The 22674-nt window shown below is 37.2% G+C and overlaps 1 non-coding gene across 1 annotated transcript; it reads left to right on the top strand.

The window, feature by feature from the left end:
* The first annotated feature begins 21513 nt into the window (after positions 1–21513).
* Positions 21514–21620, top strand: LOC123232655. The gene has a single exon (XR_006505183.1). It is a non-coding gene; the product is annotated as a U6 spliceosomal RNA (small nuclear RNA).
* Positions 21621–22674: the final 1054 nt, after the last annotated feature.

Here is a 22674-nt window from a genome sequence, read left to right as displayed (position 1 = left end):
TTTACTCCTTTTTTTTCTTGCCTATGGAGTCAAAAATAAGTCTAATTTCTCTTTCAAATATTAAAAAACAACTATAATATTCCCCCTGAATCTTATTTATCTCTGGACTAAATGTTCCCAGGTTTTTCATCCACTTCTCATATGGCTTCATCTTGAGACTTTTCACTGTCCTGGTATCCCCTGGGCGCTCTCCAGATTCTCAATATCATTCCTAAAACATGGTCCTTAGAACTGCTCACAACAGTCCAGATGTGATTCAATCAGGACAGAGAATAGCAAGACTATCCCTTCCCATCCTATATCTTATGCTTCTCAATGCAGGCTAAGATTACATTAGTTTTACTGGCTGCCATACCCACACTTTTGACTCATCAGACTTTCAGTCCACTAAAACCTCAAGACTTTTATCAAAAGAGTTGCTTTTTAGCAGCACTCCTATATTGTAATGGTCAAGTTGATTTTTTGGACTCTAGTGTAAGAATATATTTATTCCTATTGAATTTCAATTTTGTTAGATTCAGAATTTTCTTAGCTTCTGTTGTTTTTAGGATACTGATGCTGTCTTTTGACAAATCAGCTAGCCCTTCTAGTGCCCTTTCCATCTCTAACAGTCTAAATAGCTTATTCATCATGATACCCCTGAGTCATGTGTTTGGTATACTCAGTTTAAGAAGGCAGAGAAGTATGTGACCCATTTAAGAAATATTTCTATCCTAAATTACTGAAATCCACGTTGGAAAAATTAGTGAAAATGTTTCAAGTGGCCAGTTTCAGTCATTTAGAAAATTATTAACTCATGTGGAGTCCTAATTCCTCAATGATGCCAAATAAATGATGCTTTGATGCTTTATTATAATTGGGGGAAAAGTGACAGCTCTTCCCTTCTGGTATCTATCTTTTCTGTGTACAAGGCTTTCATGTTTCCAGTTTGAATGCTCCAATAACTGACTCTAATGTTTACAAAAGTAGAAATTCCATTATGTATGCAGGCATACCTCAGAGATATTGTGGGTTTGGTTCTAGACCACTACAATAAAGTGACTATCTCAATAAAGTGAAGTACATAATTTTTTTGGTTTCTCCATGCATATAAAAGTTATGCCTATACTTTACTATAGTCCAGTGATGGCAAACCTTTTAGAGACAGAGTGCTGACTCCCCCCAGACTGCTGTACCCTGCCCCTGCCCCCCAAGTGCCCTGGCAGGTCCTGCCCCTCCCTTATCCTACATAAGGGAGGTAGAAAGCATTCCCATTGGGCTGCTGGGTGGAGGGAGGAATGTACTCAGCAAATATAGAGAGGGGGAGGGGAGTGGCCTGAGTGCTCTGCTCACCTCCAGCTCTGCTGTTTGTGAGCCACCCACCTTACTCCCTGTGCACTCCCATTGGCTGGTAGGCAAAGGGGTGGGGGATGTTGAGAGGGGAGGGGAGCAGCAGAGCCTGAATCCCCTCTGCCTTTTTAGTAATGAACTGGTGGAGTTGGGGGGTGGTGACAACATGACCACAGAGAGTGCTCTGTGTGCCATCTTTGGAACCCATGCCATAGGTTTGTCATCACTGCTATAGTCTATTAATTGGGCCAAAGTATTATATCTAAAAAAATACATACCTTAATAAAAATACTTTATTGTTAAAAAATGCTAGCTATTACCTGAGCCTTCAGCAAGTCATAATCTTTTTGTTGGTGGAAGGTCTTGCCTTGTTGCTGGCTGCTAACTGATTAGGATTGGGGGTTGTTGAAGGCTTGGGTGGCTGTAGTTCTCAGAATAAGACAGCAATGACGTTTGACACACTGATTGGCTCTTCCTTTCACTTGAATGCTTAAAAGCCATTCTAGGGTTACTAATTGACCTAATTTCAATATTGTTGTGTCTCAAGTCTCCTAGAAAGGCCCCAGGAGGGGGAGAGAGAAGGGGAACAACAAGTCAGTGGAGTAATCAGAACATATACAACATTTACTGATAAACTTTCCTGGCTTTTTTGGGCATGCTTTGTGGTGCCCCAAAATGATTACAATAGTAACTGAAAGATCACAGATTACTGTAACAGATAGAGTAATAATGAAAATGTTTGAAATATTATAAGAATTACCAAAATGTGATAGAGACCTGAGGTGAGCCCATCCTGGTGGGAAAATGGCATTGATAGATTTGTTCACTGAAGGGTTGCTATATACCCTCAATTTGTAAAAAACAATATCTGTGAAGCTCAATAAAGTGATGCATAATAAAATGAGTTATCTTGTATTTATAGATGCATTATCAGTTTAATTGTGTTTAGTGGGTAGAATGAATGAATAAATGAGAAAGCACTTATTAAGTAATTACTGCGTGTCAGGCACTGTGTTAATTTTGGCCATACCAATACAAGTAGGCAAGAAATTCTCTGCTTCTAAAGAGCTTACATTCTAGGAGGCAGAGTCAAGATGACAGAGTAGGAAGAAGACTAGTTGAACCCTCCCTGAAACTCCACAAACACCTAGAAAGTGCACCAGACAGAGCCCTAACTGGAAAATCTGAGAGGAAAAAGAAAAATGACTCAGTTTTCAATCATAGATCAGCATAGAGATAGAGGGGTCTCTGAACATTTGGGATAGAGTTTGGCCAAAAGTATTCTTCATGCATTGCACATAGAGACTAAAAGAGAACTAGGGATGTTCTCAAGGGGAAGAAGATGTCCTAGACTCCCACTGGAATCATGACCTTATGCAGGTTGCAGGAACAGGGGCTAGCTGGCAATTGTCATTCATTACCCAGTTCTGGGTCACAAATGCAGAGCTGAGGGGGCAGCTGGGTGGCTCAGTGGATTGAGAGACAGACCTAGAGATGGGAGGTCCTAGGTTCAAATCTGGCCTGAGACACTTCCCAGCTGTGTGACCCTGGGCAAGTCACTTGACCCCGATTGCCTAGCCCTTACTGCTCTTCTGCCTTGGAACCGAGACACAGTATTGATTCCAAGATGGAAGGTAAATGCTTTAAAAGAAAAACAAAAAGAAACAAATGCAGAACTGAATGAGGAGGATACCTGTCCTGAGAGGTGGCATTCTAAGGTGAGGAGTAATCATGGATCCTAGGCGCATAGAGGAACAAGTTCAGAAGCAAATAGTATCTGTAATTCTGACCTTGGGAGCAGAGAATCTCAGCTCCAGCTTTCAGTTCAGTCTGAAGCTTACAGTGGAATAACCAGGATAGGAATCTCAGACCAAAGGGATCCTCTAGTTTAGTTATTAGAACTTGCAGGTTGATAGTAGCTGAGTCTAGCAACAGTTTAATGGATGTTTCAACCAGTTGGGAAGACACCAAAACAGGTCAGGAAGCTTGCTGAGCTCAGAACAAAAGGGCGTGATTAGATTTTGCCTTGGATTACTTCACTTTGAGAGCATTGAAAATTTGCAGTTCTCAACCTGAAAACCTGGAATAATATAACATTCAATATCCTAAGAAAGGAGCAGAAGGACCCAAGAGGACAAAAGCTCAATGAAAAATTAATGAAAGAGAATAGCAAAGAGTATATTTGTTTTTTAGTTGTGCATGGCACCCTCACAAAAACTGACTATGTATTAGGGCATAAAAATCTCACAAACAAATGAAGAAAGTCAGAAATATTAAATACCTATTTTAGGTCCCAGAATTCAATAAAAATTATATTCAATAAAGGATCATTGATTAGGTGATTAAAATTAACTAGAGACTAAATAACAATTAATAATAGGACAATTATGGGACAATGGGACAATAAAGGGACAAAAATGGGTCAAGGGACAAATTAGAGAAATAATAATTCAATTTCAGTTATTTGCCACCACAAAGAGCGCAGCTGTAAATATTTTTGTGCAAGTCTGTTTATCTATGATCTCTTTGGGGTACAATCCCAGCAATGGTATGCCTGGACCAAAGGGCAGGCATTCTTTTATTGCTCTTTGGGTATAGTTCTATTTGGGGAGTGGCTGAACAAATTGTGGTATATGTTGGTGATGGAATACTATTGTGCTCAAAGGAATAATAAACTGGAGGAATTCCATGTGAACTGGAAAGACCTCTAGGAATTGATGCAGAGTGAAAGGAGCAGAGCCAGAAGAACATTGTACACAGAGACTGATACACTGTGGTAAAATCGAATGTAATGGACTTCTGTACTAGCAGCAATGCAATGACCCAAGACAATTCTGAGGGATTTATGGAAAAGAACGCTACCCACATTCAGAGGAAGAACTACAGGAGTGGAAACACAGAAGAAAAACAACTGCTTGAACACTTGGGTTGATGAGGACATGATTGGGGATGTAGACCTGAAAAGACCACACCAATGTAACTATCAATAATATGTAAATAAGTCTTGACTGACCACACATGTTAAAACCAGTGGAAATGCGAGTTAGCTACTGGGGGGAGTGAAGGGGGGTGAAGGGTAAAGTAAAAACATGAATTATGTAACCATGGAAAATTTTTCTAAAAATAAAAAATTTAAAACAAAAGAAATTATAATTCATTAATGATGACAAGATAGCATGCAAAAATTTTGGTATGACAAAGCAGTATTTAGGAGAGAATCTTTTCTATCTCCTTAAAAAGTTTTATTAACAAAAAAGAAATAACATATTAATGAATTAGGAATTCAGCTAAAATAATGGAAAACCAACAAACAAACTAGCCCAATTAAATGCCCCCCCCAAATCCTGAAAAGTCTAATAAAATTGAAAACAAAAATAAAAAACAACCAAACTACATTGAATGAATAAATACAATCAGAAGTTGGTTCAAAAATATATAAACATTAGCTAATTTGATTCAAATAAGAAACATTAGTATCAGAAATTAACAAGATGAATTTACCACCAATCAAGAAGAAATAAAATAAATTATTAGGAACTGTTTTGCTCAATTATATGGTAATAAAACTAACAATCTAAATGAAATGAATAAATATTTAAAAAACATAAAATGTCCAGATTATTTAAAAAACTTAAATAATCAAATCTAGAAAAATAAATTGGAAAAATCATGAATGAACATCCCCAAAGAAAAAAATAGCACCATAAGATGTGAATTCTGTCAAACATTTAAAGAACAATTAATTATAGCATTATATAAACTTTTTGGGAAAAAATAGGAAAAGAAGGGATCTTTCCAAATTCCTTCTATAATATAAAGATTGTCTCGATGCTTAATTCAAGAGCAGTCAATATAAAGAAAGCAAATAATATATCAATATTCCTAATGAGTTTTAATGCAAAAATTTAAATAAAATAATATTAAGGAGACTGCAGAAACATACCACAAACAATATGCACTACAATGAGCCTGGATTTATATCAAGAATCCATAGCAGGTAGTACAGTGGATAGAGTACTAAATCTGGAGTCAGAAAGTCCTGAGTTAGAATTTGACCTCAGAAGCTTATTAGCTGTGTGACCCTTGGCAAGTCACTTAATCCTCTTTGTCTCATCCATAAAATGAAGGAAATGGCAAACCACTCCAGTATCTTTGCCAAGGAAACTCCAAATGGGGGCACAAAGAGTTGGACACAACTGAAATGATTGAACTACAACAAAAGGTTTTTTCCAGGAGTTGGTAGAGTCTCTTTCGTTGAAGATCTTCAAAATGAAGTCTGATGAGCACTTTCCTTTTTGAGTAGGGCCTGGAGTTCTGACATTTCTCCCAACTCTAAAAATGGATGCTTCTGTGTTAACTAATGTTAATCAAGTAATGTGCATGTAGAGGGGGCTTTTTGTTCTGGCTCAGATTGGACTAGGTAGGCTCTGAGGTCCCTTAAAACTCTGATTCCTTAGAACTGGTTAGTTTACCTACACATTTGCTTGCTAGTTCTCTGATTAGCCCTACCTTTCCTTAATTCCTTTGTGTAGTGTCAACCTCTTGGGTTTCTTTATTGTCAAGAGCATCCTCTCAGCCACCTAAGTCCACCTAAGTCCATAACTTAGATGTCATTCTCAACTCCATATTCTCTCACCCCTTTTATCAAATATGTTGCCAAAGTCAGATGATTTTAAAATAAAAATATTTTATTTAAAAAAAAAAGAATCCATGGTTTGTTCAATAGTGGGAAAACCGTAAACATAACTGACCACATTAATAAAATGAACATCAAAAACCATATAATTATTTTAATGTTTGGAGAAAAAAAGCTTTTCATAAGATATAATATTCATTCCTGTTTTTAAAAATGCTAGAAAACACAGGAATAAAGAAATATTTTCTCAATATAAGTAGTATCTGTTTAAAACCAAGAGTCATTATTATTTGTAATTGGGAAAGCCTGAAACCTTTCCTATGAAATCAGTAACAAAGGATGTCCATAACACCATTAATATTCAATGTAGTGATAGAACCGCTACCTATAACAAAAATGCTAGAAAAAGAAATTGAAGGAATGAACAGAGACAAAGAGGAAACAAAATTATTACTTTTTATAGATGACATAATGCTTTACTTAGAGAACCCTAGAAAGTCAACTAAAAATAATTAAGACAATAACTTTGGAAAAATTGCAGTATATAAAACAAATCCTCATAAATCTACAGAATTTTTGTTAATTACCAACAAAATCCAAAGGAAGAGATAGAATAAGTAATTCCATTTAAAATAATTCTGGACAATATGAAATATTTGGGAATCTATCTGTCAACACACACACAGAAACTATATGAACATAGCTTTTTATTCAAATGAAGACAGATCTGAATAACTGAAGAAATATTCATTGCTCTTGGGTTGGCTGAGGCAATAGAGCAAAAGTGACAAACTATTTAAATTAATTTATTCAGTGTCATACCAAACTACCAGATTATTATTTAATAGAGCTAGAAAAAAAAGCATATATAGCAGGGGTCAGTGACTTTTTTGGCTGTGAGAACCATAAACGCCACATTTTTAAAAATGTAATTTCGTGAGAGCCGTACAGTGCTCACAGTGCACTCCTGTAACAGTGTGCGCTTCTGTAACAGTGCCTTAAAAAAAAATTGACTTCATGGCTCCTGCAGAAAGAGCCATATCTGGCCCTCAAAAGAGCCAGATATGGCTCGAGAGCCATACATTGCCGACCCCTGATATATAGGAACAAAAAGTCAAGAATCTCAAGGAAATTATTTTTCAAACATGGGAAGGACTGTATCCTAGAAAACCACATCTCAAACTATACTTCAAAGCACTGAACATCAAAACAATTTGTTATGGTTAAGAAATAGGTTGATCAGTAGAACAGATTAGGTGCACAACATACAGAAGCAAAGAGCACTATAGTCCAGTGTTCAATAAATTCATAGATCTCAGCAATTAGAGCAAAAATTCATTAAAAAAAATTTAGGGGATCTGGGAAGCAGTTTGGGAGACATAGAACAAAATCTCACAGTGTAAAAATCCAAATAGGAATATGACATAGATATAAAGGGTAATATCGTAAACAAATTAGAGGAGCAAGGAAAAAATTACCTGTCAGATTTATGTACAGAGGAAGAATTTGTGGCCAAAGAAGAGACAGACAGGATCCCAGAAGGGTAAATGGACATTTTTGATTACATAGAATTACATTTTTTGCACAAACAAAATAAATGCAGCTAAAATTAGAAAAGAAGGTAAAAGGAAAAATATCTTTGCAACAAGTTTCTTTGATAAAAGTCTCATGTAATATATGTATATATATGCAAAGTATAAGGATGATATTAGAAATTAAATCTATAGTTTAGAGTTATAAACTCGTCTCTTATATTCACTGAAAGGAATCTTTGGGTCAATTCCAGTAACAGAGAAGAGCATAGGAGTGGTGTATGTACCTTATCTTATTCCCAAATAGTTTCATTTTATTTTGCTATTATTTTTTTTATGATAGGAAAATAATCTTCATCTTGTTTGATGTGGTCCATATAGAAATGGTCCTGGGACAAATTCTAATCCTTATGTATTTTTTTATTTTTAATAAATTATATACATATTTTTTAAATCAGTAAAATCTTCATTTTCTCCCTTTACTCCAACACTTCCCTCCTATCAGTGAGAACAAAGGAAAAACAAAGTTGCTATCATAAACATGTATTTCAAACAATCCACACTGGCCATGTCCAAAAGGAATATCTCATCCTACATTTCGTCCTTCAGCTCTACAAGGAGGTGGGTAGTATGTTTCTTCATTTCTCCTCTGGAATCATAGTTTACAACTATCAAAATTCCTAATTTTTTCAAAGTTGTTTGTCTTTGCCATCCTGCAGTCACTGTATAAATTGTCCTCTTGTTTCTATTCACTTTTCTTTGCTTCATCTTATATAATTTTTTCCAGATTTCTTTAAAACTGTCTTCATTATTTCTTTTAATATAATACTATTTCATCATATTTATGCCATATCTTATTTAGCTATTTTTCAAATTATGGGTACCATCTCACATTTCCATTCTTTGACACTTCAAAAAAGAGCTATAAATATTTTTTGCTTTTCCTTATAATTTATTTTGCTTAAGATTAATCCTTAAATTACTCTTTTACTCATTCCCCTTCTTCTTTCTTCCATTTTCTGTTGGGTGAGTGAGATATATTTTTGTAACCAACTGCGTGTGTGTTGGGGTGTGTGTGTGTATGTGTGTGTGTGTGCATTTTTCTTGCCTTTGACCTGTTCAGTTGAGAGTGAGGTTCAAATGTCAGCCCCTTCCCCCACACCTCCTCTTTGTGTAGCTACTATTTGTAGAACCTGGTTATGTGAAATAATTTTCTGTAACCTTTCCTTCCCTTCTCCCCCTAATGTATCCCTTCTCCCATCTTTTTCCATTCCTCCTTTAAGATCATCAAGGTAAAACACAGAACCACCTTCAAACCTTCTAATTATATTTTCTCTATGACCCTTGTGACCCTTGATGATTTTCAATTAAATTTAATGAATATTTATTAAGTATATGCTATGTTCCTGGCACTGTGATAAGTGCTGGGAATTTAAATAAGAAAAAGAAAGACATTCTCTGCCTTATAGGAGCTTACAACATAATGAAGGGAGGACAACACACAAAAGGAAGCTAAAAAGCAGGGTGTTGTGGGGCCCTGTGGTCACCATGATGTGAGCATGATGTTCCTTCAAGTGGAAACCAAGCAGAACTGCTTATGGAAAATAAATAATTACTTGAAAAGTTCTCAACTTTCTACAAAGAAAGTTACTAGAGTTTGTTGTTCCAATCTTCCAATCTTCCAGTCAGAGAGTAGAGTCAAATGAGGAGTTGAGAAGCTGTTGAGTATCCAAAAACAGAATCAATCTGCATGGTGTTGAGAATTTAAGCAATCAGTTTATCATAGGAGTGGCATGCTGTTCTATAGAGTAGAAATCAAGCAGAATTGAAAAAAAAATGGAATTACCTGCAAAGTTTGGAACCCTTGTGATGATCATGATGATGATAATGACAGTTCAGGGGAGACACATATACAATCTGCTCACATCAGAAATTAAATAATTTATCTTTCTTTAGTCTTTTATTATTGTTCAGTTGTGTTTACTTTTTGTTTCCTTAACTTCTATGCTTGAAATTAAAATCTTCTATGCCTCTAGTCTTTTCACCAGTAATCTTTGAAAACCCTCTATTTCTTTAAAAGTCAATTTCCCCCCTTTCAGAATTATATTTATTTTTGCTGGGGAAATTATTCTTGGCTGTAAGTGTATGTGGGAAGCCAATAAGAGAATAGATAAAAATCTGAGACTCCTCTTTTGACCCCTTTTGTGATCCTCCTGATTTCTTCTTGAAAAGTATTATGGCCTTACTGAAAAGCTTTAAGTTCCTATCAAACCTGAATTTAAAGGGTTAACACTGTTAATACAACAAGGAATGCTGCTGCCTGTTATAGCTAAGGCCAAGATACTCCCCAACTTGGCTTTCTGATAAGAACCTAGTCAAAATTCAGCCTTGGTCTTGGTCTATTTTGAAGCCAATGTTTTGTGTTTTAATGTGACATAATTTGTAACTTCTGCGCATCTGCAAAGTTTCAGGGGGGTTCTTTTGTGTGAAATGAGTCTTGAAATATATATATAATAAACTCCATGCTCTTGGAGCCAGAGCTGGAAGCATGAAGTAAAAGACATTTCCCTTGTTCTGTCCTTATTTCCTTATCAACTAAACTGTCATCAGATTATCAGAGATGATAAAGAGATCTCCACAAGTGTATATCCTTTTGCTTCTGGAATATGGTATTCCAAGCTCTCCGCCCCTTGATAGCTGTAGTTGCTAAATTGTGTGTGATCCTGACCATGATATTCTTACTTTCTGCCTGCTTGGGGTATTTTTCCTTTGAACTGGAAGCTCAGAATTTTGACTATAATATTACTGGGAGTTTTCATTTGGGGTTTTCTTTTAGAAGGTGACTAGTAGATTATCTCTACTCCCAACTTGCCCTCTGATTCTAAGAGCTCTGGGCAATTTTCTTTTAAGATTTCTTGAAATACAATATTAAGGCTCTTATTTTGGTCATGATATTTAGACAATTTGATGATTCTTAAATTCTTTTATCATCAAACATTTTTTTCTTCCAAGTGAGTTGTTTTTGTTATAAGATACCTTAAATCCCCCCCCCCAATTTTCAGTCTCTTTACTTTGTTTTAATATTTCTAATTTTCTCACAGAACCATGGACTTCTATTTTGCCCATTCTAATTTTCAGGGAATTTGTTACTTGGGCAAGTTTTTGTACTTTTTGTTCCAACCGGATAATTCCCTTTATACTTCTTCCTTGCAAAATTGAAATCCTTTTTCCATTTTCCCCACTCTCATTTCATTGACAAAAGAGTTTTTTAAACTTTTATAAATCTTGTTTTATATCTTTCAGAAATTAGAAATGAATTTGTGTTTACACTGTGTTTTTAGATTTTGTTTATAGAGTCTTGCAGTCATTCTCTTTTCAAGTTGTGTCTTGAGTGTCCCTGTGACCATAAGAGCTTTTGCATCATGGTTATTTTTGTTTGCTCATTTTCCAGTCTACTTTCTGACTTCATACTTGATGGAGGGTCAGTCCCTGTGCACTTCTGTAGAGAAAGTTCTTCTTGCTGCTTTCTTGGGATATTGAGTGCTGTGCTATATTAGGATCTCAAGGAAAATTGAAGTTAGGAACCTGAAAGTTTTCAGTGCTTCCAAAGTAGACCAATAGTGTTTAAAGTCTGATTGATAGTCACTTATTCTGAGTGCTTCAAGTTCCTGACGAGTTTGGGTCTGATCATTCTTTTTCAGACTTCAGAGCTACACTGATGCTGCTTGGTTTTGAAACTGTTCCTTTCTTAGTACACCACCTATGACCTCTCTACAGGGGAATACTATGCCTGGGAGTAGGTCCCCTTTTCAGAACATCCTGCATCTGTAACCCAGAAGTAGATAGGTGAAGAGTAGTACGGGCTATGCTATGGGAGTTAAGAGACTTGCCCAGGTCACACAGCTAAGAAGTAGCTGAGGTCATATTTGAACCCAGAACCTCCTGTCTCTAGGCTTGGCTCTCAATGCACTGAACCACCTAGCTGTCCCCTCCTCTTAAGTTTTGATGGATCAATGTTATATCTGGCCAAAGATGGGCAATAGTTCAGACTGAAATAATGATCAGTTTCCCCTACAATTTACTGGTCCAGTTCCTTATTTTGAGGGCTGAATATATAGTACAGAGATTTTTCATCTGCTAGTATGTGAAGGTACTCAGCCAAGGATGTAAAAAGTTAGCGAATAGTTCATGTTTTAGTTATACTGTACGTATTAAATTTTTACAACCAGAACTGATATGTGGCAAAGTTTCTTCTTTGATTTACATTGATATGTAATAGTTCTAGGCACTTTAAAGATAATCCTTCTGTAATTTTTGGAGTCAGTGACCTGGTCTTGAAGTACTATTAAAATTCCTCTCTTTCTGTATCCAAAGAGAGGCAGCTGGGTGGTTCAGTGGATAGAATAAAGAAGATCTGAGTTCAAATTTGGATTCAAATACTTAATAGCTATGTTACCTTGGGCGAGTCATTTAACCTCTGTTTCCTTTAATTTCTTCAACTACAAAATAGTGATATTAATATTACCCACTTCTCAGAGTTGTGAGGATCAAATCAGATAATATTTTAAAGTGCTAAGCATAGTTCCTGGTACATAGTAGGTGCTATATAAATACTAGCTATTATTATTATTGAATAAGCACAACTCAGCCATTTGTTCATATTTCTTTGTCTAAGTATATCATTGGTTGAGGTCATGTAAATACTGTTTATAGATGACCTTTCTTTTCTAACCTTAGATCTTAGCCATTTTGCAGGTTCCATACAGATAAATTATTAGTTAATTCTGAACCTACAGAGAATGTCATACTGGGTTATTCAGGCATGTATTTGGTCTGGTTTCAGTCCCAAGGGAACTTTGCCTTTAATGAGAGAGGTTAGGATTCCTTTACTCATACTCTTTGACTCATTAAAACAACTCTAAAACCCTGGGTTAAAATGCCCATACAGCTTTTGTTATTGCTTTTTATTTATGTTATTGTTATTTATTTTGTTATAGATATCTAGGGTTTCCTCAAAAATGAGGAGTAAAATAGTACAATATAAATCTGGCATCGGAAGTTAATTTATTCTTACACACAAAAGACAACACACAGTTCACTAACAGGATAACTTAAAAAAAAAGAATTGAGTAACAACTTATAACTACAGTTATAATCTGCTGATAAACTGATATTCAAAGCTCATCGGTGTATAAAGAAGTTTGTGGGACTTCCATTTAAGCATTTTATAATTCACCTCAACTTTGTACTGTACAAATGACATTAGAACATATCTATGGGCCAATCTTCTTACCAGTATCTGTCCTCTCTAGGAGTGATTGGGTTAGTTTCCTGGGTCTTATCCCTTGCCACCAAACAGATGGGACCCAGGACTTCCAGACACCATGAACTCATAAGGTCACTTCCAAACCAATGTAAATTTATCTTAGGATTGATAATAATTCACCTTAGAAAGGGAAAGAATAAACACAAAGTAGGAAAGGCATCCAGGGTCGCAGGTGGATGCTTGCCTAATTGAGTCCACTTGGACTAATTGCCAGATGGTCATAATCACCATAATGTTGCTGCGGAGAAAGGTCAGCCCTTTACTAGCCTTTACTGGAAGAGCTCAAGTTATAGGTTTCCATTTGGAGTATCAAAGAAAGAGTCCGAACTATAATCTCTCTCTTCTTTTAATTGACACTATGCCTTACAAAATTCCTGGCAACACATTATAAGGCAGGAGCAGCCCAAGGGACTGTTCAGGGTTTGCTTTGTCATGTCAAAACACAAAGTTCATTCAGTGTTGAGTCACTACATAGCTGGAAGTATGATCCAGATCTTCCATATGGTTGACTGGAATCAAGAAGGGCAATTCTAAGCATTCTCCTTGGGATTGCCTTTATAAGCTAGTTCAGCCTCCACTTTACAGGGGTAAACCATTTATGGTTACATCTATTGGTGCCTACTTGTTTTCAGTTTTTACTATTGTGTATGAAATAATGAGTGCTTGTTTCAAAAACTTTTCTGTAGATTTTTGATCCATTTATCATGTGCCCTAAGGATGTCTATCAGTTGTCTTCAACATTTTTATTGCAGAAACACTCATTTTTCTATTGTTATCTTATCATGATGGGTGCTGTGTTTCATTAATATTTGAGAAAATTTGGAACAAATTTTAAAAAATTAAATATAATTGGGAATGTTTAACAAAATAAATGAAAATACAGTACAACATTAAAAATGACAAAAATTAAAAATGATAATTGTTGGAGGGGCCATGGAAGGACAGACACATGAATGCACTGTTGATGCAACTGTGAATTAGCACAACCACTCTGGAAAACAATTTGGAACTATATTTAAAAAGTGACTAAACTATTCATACCTTTGACATTGAGATGCTATTATCAAAGAAAGAAAGGAGCCATAAGTACAAAAACATTTCTAGTAGCACTTTTTGTTGTAGCAAAGAGTCAGAAATGAAGAGGGTTCCCATCAGTTAGGGCATGGCTGGATACATTAAAATACATAATGTTGGCTTAGATTGCTTTAAATAAATATTTCCCATTGAGTTTTGATTTTAGCATGCCAGTAAATCTCTTAAACATCTTTAACTTTCACTTAGATAACTTTATGCTCAATATGCCTTCCCTGGAGAAGATGATGACATTGTAAGCATTGCCTTCATTCTTTGGTTTAATTTGGTCACCAGATTAAAACTTGAAGCCTTCACTGATGTAACGATTAAAAGTGATAAAGGCTGATATTATGAGGAAAACTAATATTTTATTTAGGTCCATGTTGATAGAATAAAAATTAGACCATGCGCCTGGCTATTTCAAAAATCCCGTCTCAGCCAATACATTCCATACCTTCCCTACTCCTTTCTACATTCCCCAGGGAGTGCTCTTAGGTAGTAAAGAGAGCCCGCCTCCAGTGACCCCAGGAGTCTTATATCATTCTCTTACATCATCAGACTTCCTGTCTGCCTCCATTTTTTACAAGAGGAATCATGGGAAAAATAGTTTCCAAAGTCCCCAAAATGTCCACAGGAAGTTTGTCATGTATCTACATATCTTAAGGCTCCCCCAATACCTCTAAATGTAACCCGAGGAATTCTAAATAACACACTGAGTATTCTTTCTGGCAAACTTTAAGAAGTTTATACTTGTTGAGTTTAGATGACATGTAGATACAGTGGGAGGGAGATTCCTTGAGATGAAAGAATTGCTTGATGTATTTTTTTGTGGGATCAAGTGACTTGGTTTTTTTTTTATGTATCTAGAGGGATTAATAAGATGTTTTGATATGACTCCCTCTTTAATTGGGAAGAAAAGGCTTAATTCTGTATGAGAGATAATAATAAATTTAAGGTTAGGTAGAATCACTTAGGGCTCAAAATGCCTCCCTGAAAAAATCTATTCTTGATATTATTGTAGGGTGACATACTTTCAACAAAGAACAGTTTTTCATGGGGACATCAAATACTGCAGAGTTTTAAGTCTGCTTTAGGGTATATATTTGCAGTATATGAATAAGTCATGAGTACAGATCTAAGTCAAAGGCTTTGCAATAATCAATTGAAGGTATTATAAAAGTTATGAGACTTTCCAATAACTTTTTCAGTGACTGGATTAATCCTCTCCTTTTTCTGGCTCCTTAACTACTGTTTTGTGTATGTGTTTATATATTTTTTCATTGATGCAAACTCTGAATGCTTTGTATAAAAACAAAATCATATACAGTCAGTTCTACTATAATACTTATTTTGAAAATGAGAATTTTATCCAACTTGGTCCTTCCTTCCTTCCTTCCTTCCTTCCTTCCTTCCTTCCTTCCTTCCTCCCTTCCTTCCTTCCTTTGTTCCTTCCTTCTTTCCTTCCATTTTTCTTCTTTCTCTACATTATTACAATTTCGTAATAATTTATTATTGTAAGTCTATGTCTGAATTCATTTCTTGTCAATACCTTTTTGTTTATTTACTTTCAGATCCTCTTAATCCTATAAATCAGTGACCCAATCTGTTAGTTTTTTAAATAGACCTTGGAAAAGGTAAGTAAGAAGAAAGCAGAGAGAACTCCAACAAAGAGTTTAACCAGCCTGCTTCTCCATTCATTCATTCCTCTGACTCCTACTTTCCACCCATTCCTTGTATTCATCATCAGTTTCCTTCTCTACCTCATCATATTTACAACTGACTCTCACTTCCACTCCACTCATGAATTCTGGCAAAGGATCTTCAGTTCTTCCAGAATTTAATCATTCTAGACACTTAAGAATGGTCTCTATTCTGTGATTCTTCCTTCCTTCCCTTCCACCTCACACATGAAAAACTGGCAAAGAAAGTGAGGAGCCCCAGCCATCATAACATTGAATCACAAAGTGTTCCAACTCACTGCTTTGAATCAATGGCCTGTTTGACAATGGGAGATCCCTTCCTGCTGGACAATTTGTTTATTTTGTGTTCCTCCCTTCACTGTGGTATTATGACCTAGGCAGGTGAGTGCTGATGAGCTATTCTCCAAGTGCTGCTGCTAGATTTGGGTTCAGATGGCCATTTTGATTTTTAGGGACTAAAAAGAGATAAGATTGAGGCATGTTCAGAGCTCTACTGGAAAACATCCTGCCCTTTGACAATTCAGATGGAAATTAGATATTTTGTGGTGAGGGGGAAAACAGGACTGAAAACACAGTACAATGAGGAATGGAAATAAAGAAAAGCAGATCTTCAGAAAAAGCAAGAGAGTAAGCTAGTGGGAAAGCATGTGGCGTGTATTTTCATGGACTAGACAAGCTCCCTATCTTTTTGGATCAATTTCTCATGTACACAAGGGGGACCACACAGGCTTTCTTATTAAATCTGACTGGTGTATATTTTGGGAATCAACCCGCCTCCACTTCTCCCAGCTTTGCTCCTCTCAAAGGAAAAAAAGGAAATGAATTTTTAGGTTTGTAAGCTAAGTGGCCACAAAGCAAAGATGTCAGCATAGTGTAACAGCAAACCTAGAGCATCCAGTTCCCGGTCCTGGCCTGCCGCCAAGCCCTATGGTAAGCAAATGTGCACCCAATGTTTTAGCCACAAGCAGATATAAAAATAAGTCTATTTGGTGAGCTGTTAAATGAATACTCCTCTGGCACAACGACAGCTTTATCTGAGTCTAGGTAAAGGCATTTACACCCACGATTAGGGAGAATTACTTCTGTCATTGGTTGTCTATATCCATGAGATGTGAGGTCTGCTTGTGGCAATCTCAGAGCCATGCTGGCTGCCAGTGAGCTTCACATACACAGAATAAACCAGATCCAGGTTAGATCTCTCAGGCCAGTGCTAAACTCGATGGGCTCCTTTCTTTCTTCCTCTTTTCTGCTTCTCTCAGAGACCATCTGGAACCAAACCTGAGGCTGTGTTTACCATCATGTGGAATTATTCGTGGAGGTCAATGGTGATTAGCTCAAACTTGGCCTAAATATATAGAAAATTCCTTATTCGTTCAAATTCCGCTGATACTGAATTCAAAATTGAGACCAGGACTCAGTTGGGGCTTATTTCTACCCTCTTGTGGGGTGAAGAAGAAAGGGTTATTAAAAAAACGAGAATTAAAATAAGACAATAGTGGTCTCTGTTGAGAGAATAAACTGTTTTCCAGCATGCATGCTTCAAGTTATCACAGAAGCCTTCCTTTTCATGAAAATAATTATAAATTATAAATTTATACACCTAGTTTGAAGAGACTGCATGGTGTACTGGAAAGACATGGGACTTCGTCAGGAACAAAGAAGTATCTAGGGTGGGATGACCACAACTTTGTTCCAGGACAATGACGTTTAGAGAGGGCAGGCAGCACTTACATTCCCCATACCGTTAGAAAAAAACTGAGCATAATTCTTAGTTTTGAAGAAAAATTAATTAAGCTAGGAAGCTCTTGGGCGGCCACTTCCTCTTTTGGCATTCCTATCCTAGGTGAACCCTACCCTTGCCAGGCTCCCCCTCTCTGATTTTCCTCTTCTCCCCTGTACCCTTCTTTGAATTGATTTAGCTCTGTTCCTGGGGCTGGTCCCCCAGGGTCTCTTTCTTTCTCACATGAGGAGGTATCTGAGGGTCTTTCCCCTTACAAGGTCACACACATGTCCTAGTGCGTCTATAAACTTCAACACAATTTGTCTCAAACAATTGACTTAAGGGCACATTCCATGTTGCTCATGTTTTTGAAGCTTGCGTTGGATGCTAGAATTGCTACGTATAATTTTGGTTAGGAGAAACTTATTAGCTGTGTGAGCACAGGCAAATCATTTAAACTCTATAAGCCTCAGTTTCCTTGTCTATAAAATGAGGATATTTTCCCTATCCTATAGCACTAGGCCATTATAATGAAAACATTTAGTAGTTAAAAAAACTCTGTATAAATGGTTAGCAGGATTAAATATGTCTAGGTTTCTCTTTAGGATAGCTGTATTGTCCCTTTAAAATTTTTTATTTTAGATTTATCACTGCTCTCTCTCTCTCCCTTTTGTTGTTGAGTTATTTCAATTCTGTCTGGCTCTTCATTATCCCATTTTGAGATTTTCTTGGCAAAGATAACGAGTAGTTCACTAGTTCCTATTCCAACTCAATTTATAGGTGAGGAAACTGAGGCAAACTGGGTTAAGTGACTTATATAGGGTCATATACCTAGTAAGTATCTTAGGCCAGATTTGAACTCAGGAAGATGAGCTTTCATGACTCCACTCTATCTACTACACCATTTAGCTGCCTTTTCCTTCCCTGTTTACTTACTATATTAACCAGGCAAGTCATTTAGCTTTTTTTTTTTGTTCCTTTAACTGTAAAATGAGAGAATTGGACTAGATGACTTCAATGTCCTTTCCACCTCTAAAGCTATGATCCCATCCTTCTTTGACTTTGCTAAAATTCACAGAAGATGAAGAATGTAGTATCATAATTCTAGAGCTTGAAGGAACCTCAGAATCCATCTAACCCAACTCCTTCATTTCAGAGATAGGGAAAATGGAGATGCAGGAAAGATTAAGTGATTTGTCCAAGGTCACACAGGCAATAAATGTCCGAGGCAGGATTTGAACCCTGATTATCTGACCACAGAGCCAGTGTTTTAATCCAAACAACTTAAAGGATTCTCATTTTCCTTCGGGGTGTTTTTCATGTGAGAGCAACTGTTCAGAGACAAAAGGCATTTTAGTAATACTTTCTCTTAATTGCTTGCTGACATGTTTACTACTCTGATTTAAACAACTGGTAGTCATACTAACTTTCACCATCACATGGTGATTGTGTAACTTGGAGCAGTGTAAGAGAGGGCGGAAGGACCTGGGTTGGGAGTCCAGCTCTGCCACTTATGAGTCCCATGTCCTTGGGTAAAAGACTTGACCTTTCTGGACCTCAGTTTCCACATCTGTCACATCTTTAAGGTCCCTTCCAGCTCTAAGTTTTAATGCTCTCTAAGAAAGAACATTTGTAGCATCTGGGTCCTCCTGTGCATCTATGGGAACACTGGAGCCTCTTGACAACAGGTATACCTCACTTTACAAAAACAAATACATCCTAGTAAATTGATCTCATTCTATGTTCCCATGGAAGGGACCCATCAGAAGAACAAGTTGAAAAAATTTATCAAGGAAGGTATTGAAATCGGGCTCCACTCTGGCATAACAGAGGCAGGGGCATGCTAGAGACAGCAAGCTCCTAGTGGTTCCTAATAGCTGATTGTCAATTTTCAGCATGAGCTCTTATACCTCAGAAATAGTCAAACACTACAGTTCTGGGTTTGGGTTATTATTTCGCTGACTGTCTAGGCGTAAAAAAGTGACTTGAGAAATTGTCAATAATGCAGACTGAGGGGGCAGCTGGGTAGCTCAGTGGATTGAGAGCCAGACCTAGAAATGGGAGGTCCTAGGTTCAAATCTGGCCTCAGACACTTCCCAGCTGTGTGGCCCTGGGCAAGTCACTTGACCCCCATTGCCTAGCCATTACCACTCTTTTGCCTTGGAGCCAATATACAGTATTGACTCCAAGATGGAAGGTAAGGGTTAAAAAAAAATAATAATGCAGACTGAATTTAAAAGTGTGTACATTGCAGCCTAGAAAGCTGATTGTTATTCATTTACCAGTAAGCCCCTTGAAAAGAAACATCATTCTTGTTAGTACCTACAGTTATTGGATCTGGATTTAGAACTGGGAGGGAACTTAGAAATCATTTAAATCCAAGACCTCTCCCTAGCAACTGGAATCCCCAAGAGTTGAAGCTACAGGTTGTTGCCCAAGCAACAGCCAGTGAGTTTCAGAGGCAAATTAAACCCAAGTCCTCTGCCTCAATTAGCGCTTTTCTTTTCTCTATCTCAGCAGTCACTTGTCCTTTGTAGTGCATTGTAGCATTTCTCTTACTTTGACATCTTTTTTTCCCCAGTTGATTAAAAAACCCTTGCCTTCCATCTCAGACTCAATAGTGTGTATAGGTCCCAAAGCAGAAGAGCAGTAAGAGTTAAGCAATTGGGGTTAAGTGACTTGCTTAGGATTATAAGGCAAGGAATATCTGAGGCCAGATTTGAGCCTAGGTCTTCCTGACTCCAGGCCTGGTTCTTAATCCACCAAGCTGCTTACTGATTTTTTCTTATCTTCTTTTAGATCACAGGCATTTATCCCATGACCAGAGATTTCTTAATTTGATTTTCAGTGCTCTGATGATTTTCTTAGCTTTTCCTCTGGTTCAAGTATTGAGTGCTCCTTAGAGCAGAAGTATAATGTATATCAGTAGTAGTTGTTTCTTTCTTTATAGCTATGTTTGAGGAACTACACAGATGCATCTGGGGGGGGGGGTTGTGTGCAGTGGACAGAGTATTGGAGTTGGAGTCAAAAAGATCTGAATTCAAATCCCATCTCACACACTTACTTTTGGCAAGTTACTTTAATCTGTTTGCCTCAGTTCCCTCAACTGTAAAATGGTGATGATATCCATAGCAACTGCCTCCCAGGTTTGTTGTGAGGAGTAAATGAAATAATATTTGTAAAGGACTTTCTGTAGTGGGTTGACACTTGCAAGGTGTTAGCTATTGTTATTGTTGTTATTATCTTGATAGTTCATTATATGAAGCTACAGGTTGTATAAAATCAATAATCTTTTCATCACTCCTGTTACCTACAAATTGACATTTTAAGTTTATTTAATAAAGGCAAACATATGCAAATGTCTTTCTCTCTATTTTTCTCTAGATTTATCTATTTGCAATCAGAAATATAAGTTTCCATCCAGGAAAAATCAGTAGATAAAGAATTTCCTTTATTCAGGCTGTGATATACAGCTGGACGAGCAACTCATAAAGCTTCTCCATCAGCACATATATCTTGGACACACATTGCAAGTGGACAGGAAGGAGAAGAGTGGGATAGATCGCCTTTGGGAAATTATGCAGTCCTTTTCGTGAACCCATGAAACAAAGGCCCATCTTTTTAATACCAGTATTCTCCTGGTGCTGTTTTATGGCTGCAAATCATGCAATAGCTCAGTTTCCTAAGAAATGAATTGAAGGTCACCCCGTAGGCAAAAGACAGGCTCATGGTGGGCGGTTAGCCATCTGATGAAGATAGAGTCTTTTATAATGCATTTCCATTCAAGTTTTCTCAGAGTGCATTTATTTTCCATGGAATGTTACATTTATTTCTAAGCTAGACCTAATGAGTATAAATGTTGTAATATTATAGTAAGAAACTATGGGACAGCTAGGTGGCGCAACAGATGGAGCACCAGCATGGAGTCAGGAAGACTCATCTTCCTGAGTTCAAATCTTTCCTCAGTTTCTTGGTTTATGACTCTTGGCAAGTTACTTAATCCTGTTTGCCTCAATTGCCTCATCTATAAAGTGAGTTGCAGAAAGAAATGGCAAACCAGTCCACTATCTCTGCCAAGAAAATCCCAAATAGGGTCACAAAGAGTTGGACATAACTGAAATGACTGAATAATAACAACAATAAGAAATTATATAGAAGAAACAACATAAAGGATGTCAGGCAAGAAATGTCTGATAGTGCTTGCTTCAGCAGCACATATACTAAAATTGGAACGATACAGAGAAGATTAGCATGGCCCCTGTGCAAGAATGACACGCAAATTTGTGTAGCATTCCATATTTTGTTAACTTTTCTAAAAAATAAATATTATTAAATGTTTTTTTAAACCCTTGTACTTTCGGTGTATTGTCTCATAGGTGGAAGAGTGGTAAGGGTGGGCAATGGGGGTCAAGTGACCTGCCCTGGGTCACACAGCTGGGAAGTGGCTGAAGCCGGGTTTGAACCTAGGACCTCCTGTCTCTAGGCCTGGCTCTCAATCCACTGAGCTACCCAGCTGCCCTATTAAATGTTAATAAAAAATAAAATTCAATGGTGAAAATTAATAAATGCTTGATTAGGATGAGAAAAAAAGAAATGTCTGATAATGATTTTAAAAAGATAGCTCATTTATATAGTCAGAGTTCTTAAGGGGAAACCCAGGGGAGTTAACTCAAATATTTATATGGGTTTGGAAGGGTGAGTAGGAGACAGGAATGGACAATAGATGGGGACTTAACAAGCCAGGGAAACTGGGTTTAGCTGTTTGGAAATGACAGTTGACAGAAGTGACAGTTAAGCCTTAACTGTGACCCTGCTCCACCTAGCCAGGGATAAACACAGAGTATGATAAATACACACACTATGAGAATTTTAAGATAAGAAGAAAAACAAACAGGGAGTTTAATTGTTTTTTGAGAGGATAGGAGAGGGGGTGAGGTGAAACTATGTCTAACTGCCCAGGACTGGAGACAAAAGGGTAAGTTCCTTAGCCAACCTGGCTTCGCCCAGGTGACAGCTTGGCTAAGGACCTGAGGAAGGGGTCTTGGGTTTGGGTTCTCACAACTGTTCCAGAGATGTTTTCAGGATACCAGGAACCAACTCCTCCACAGCCGATGATCCAAAAGTAACCAGGTAGGGAGAGATGCCTGCAGACTGTCCACCAGATCACAGGTCACTTCCCTACTCAGAGTTGACTTGCAGGATTGATGTCTTCAGCCTTTGCAATCTCCAAGATCCTGGGTCACATAGGGACTGCTGATTGCTCTTCTGCTCCAAACCCCTCTCAAAACAGCAATGTCTGTTGCTCAGCTCTCTCCTCCCTACCCCCTGCATTCTATTTAGAATGTCCATGTCTTCCA

Source organism: Gracilinanus agilis, chromosome 1 (genome assembly GCF_016433145.1).
Source record: "Gracilinanus agilis isolate LMUSP501 chromosome 1, AgileGrace, whole genome shotgun sequence".
Lineage (NCBI taxonomy): Eukaryota > Metazoa > Chordata > Mammalia > Didelphimorphia > Didelphidae > Gracilinanus > Gracilinanus agilis.
This window is presented reverse-complemented; position numbering and strand designations above follow the sequence as displayed.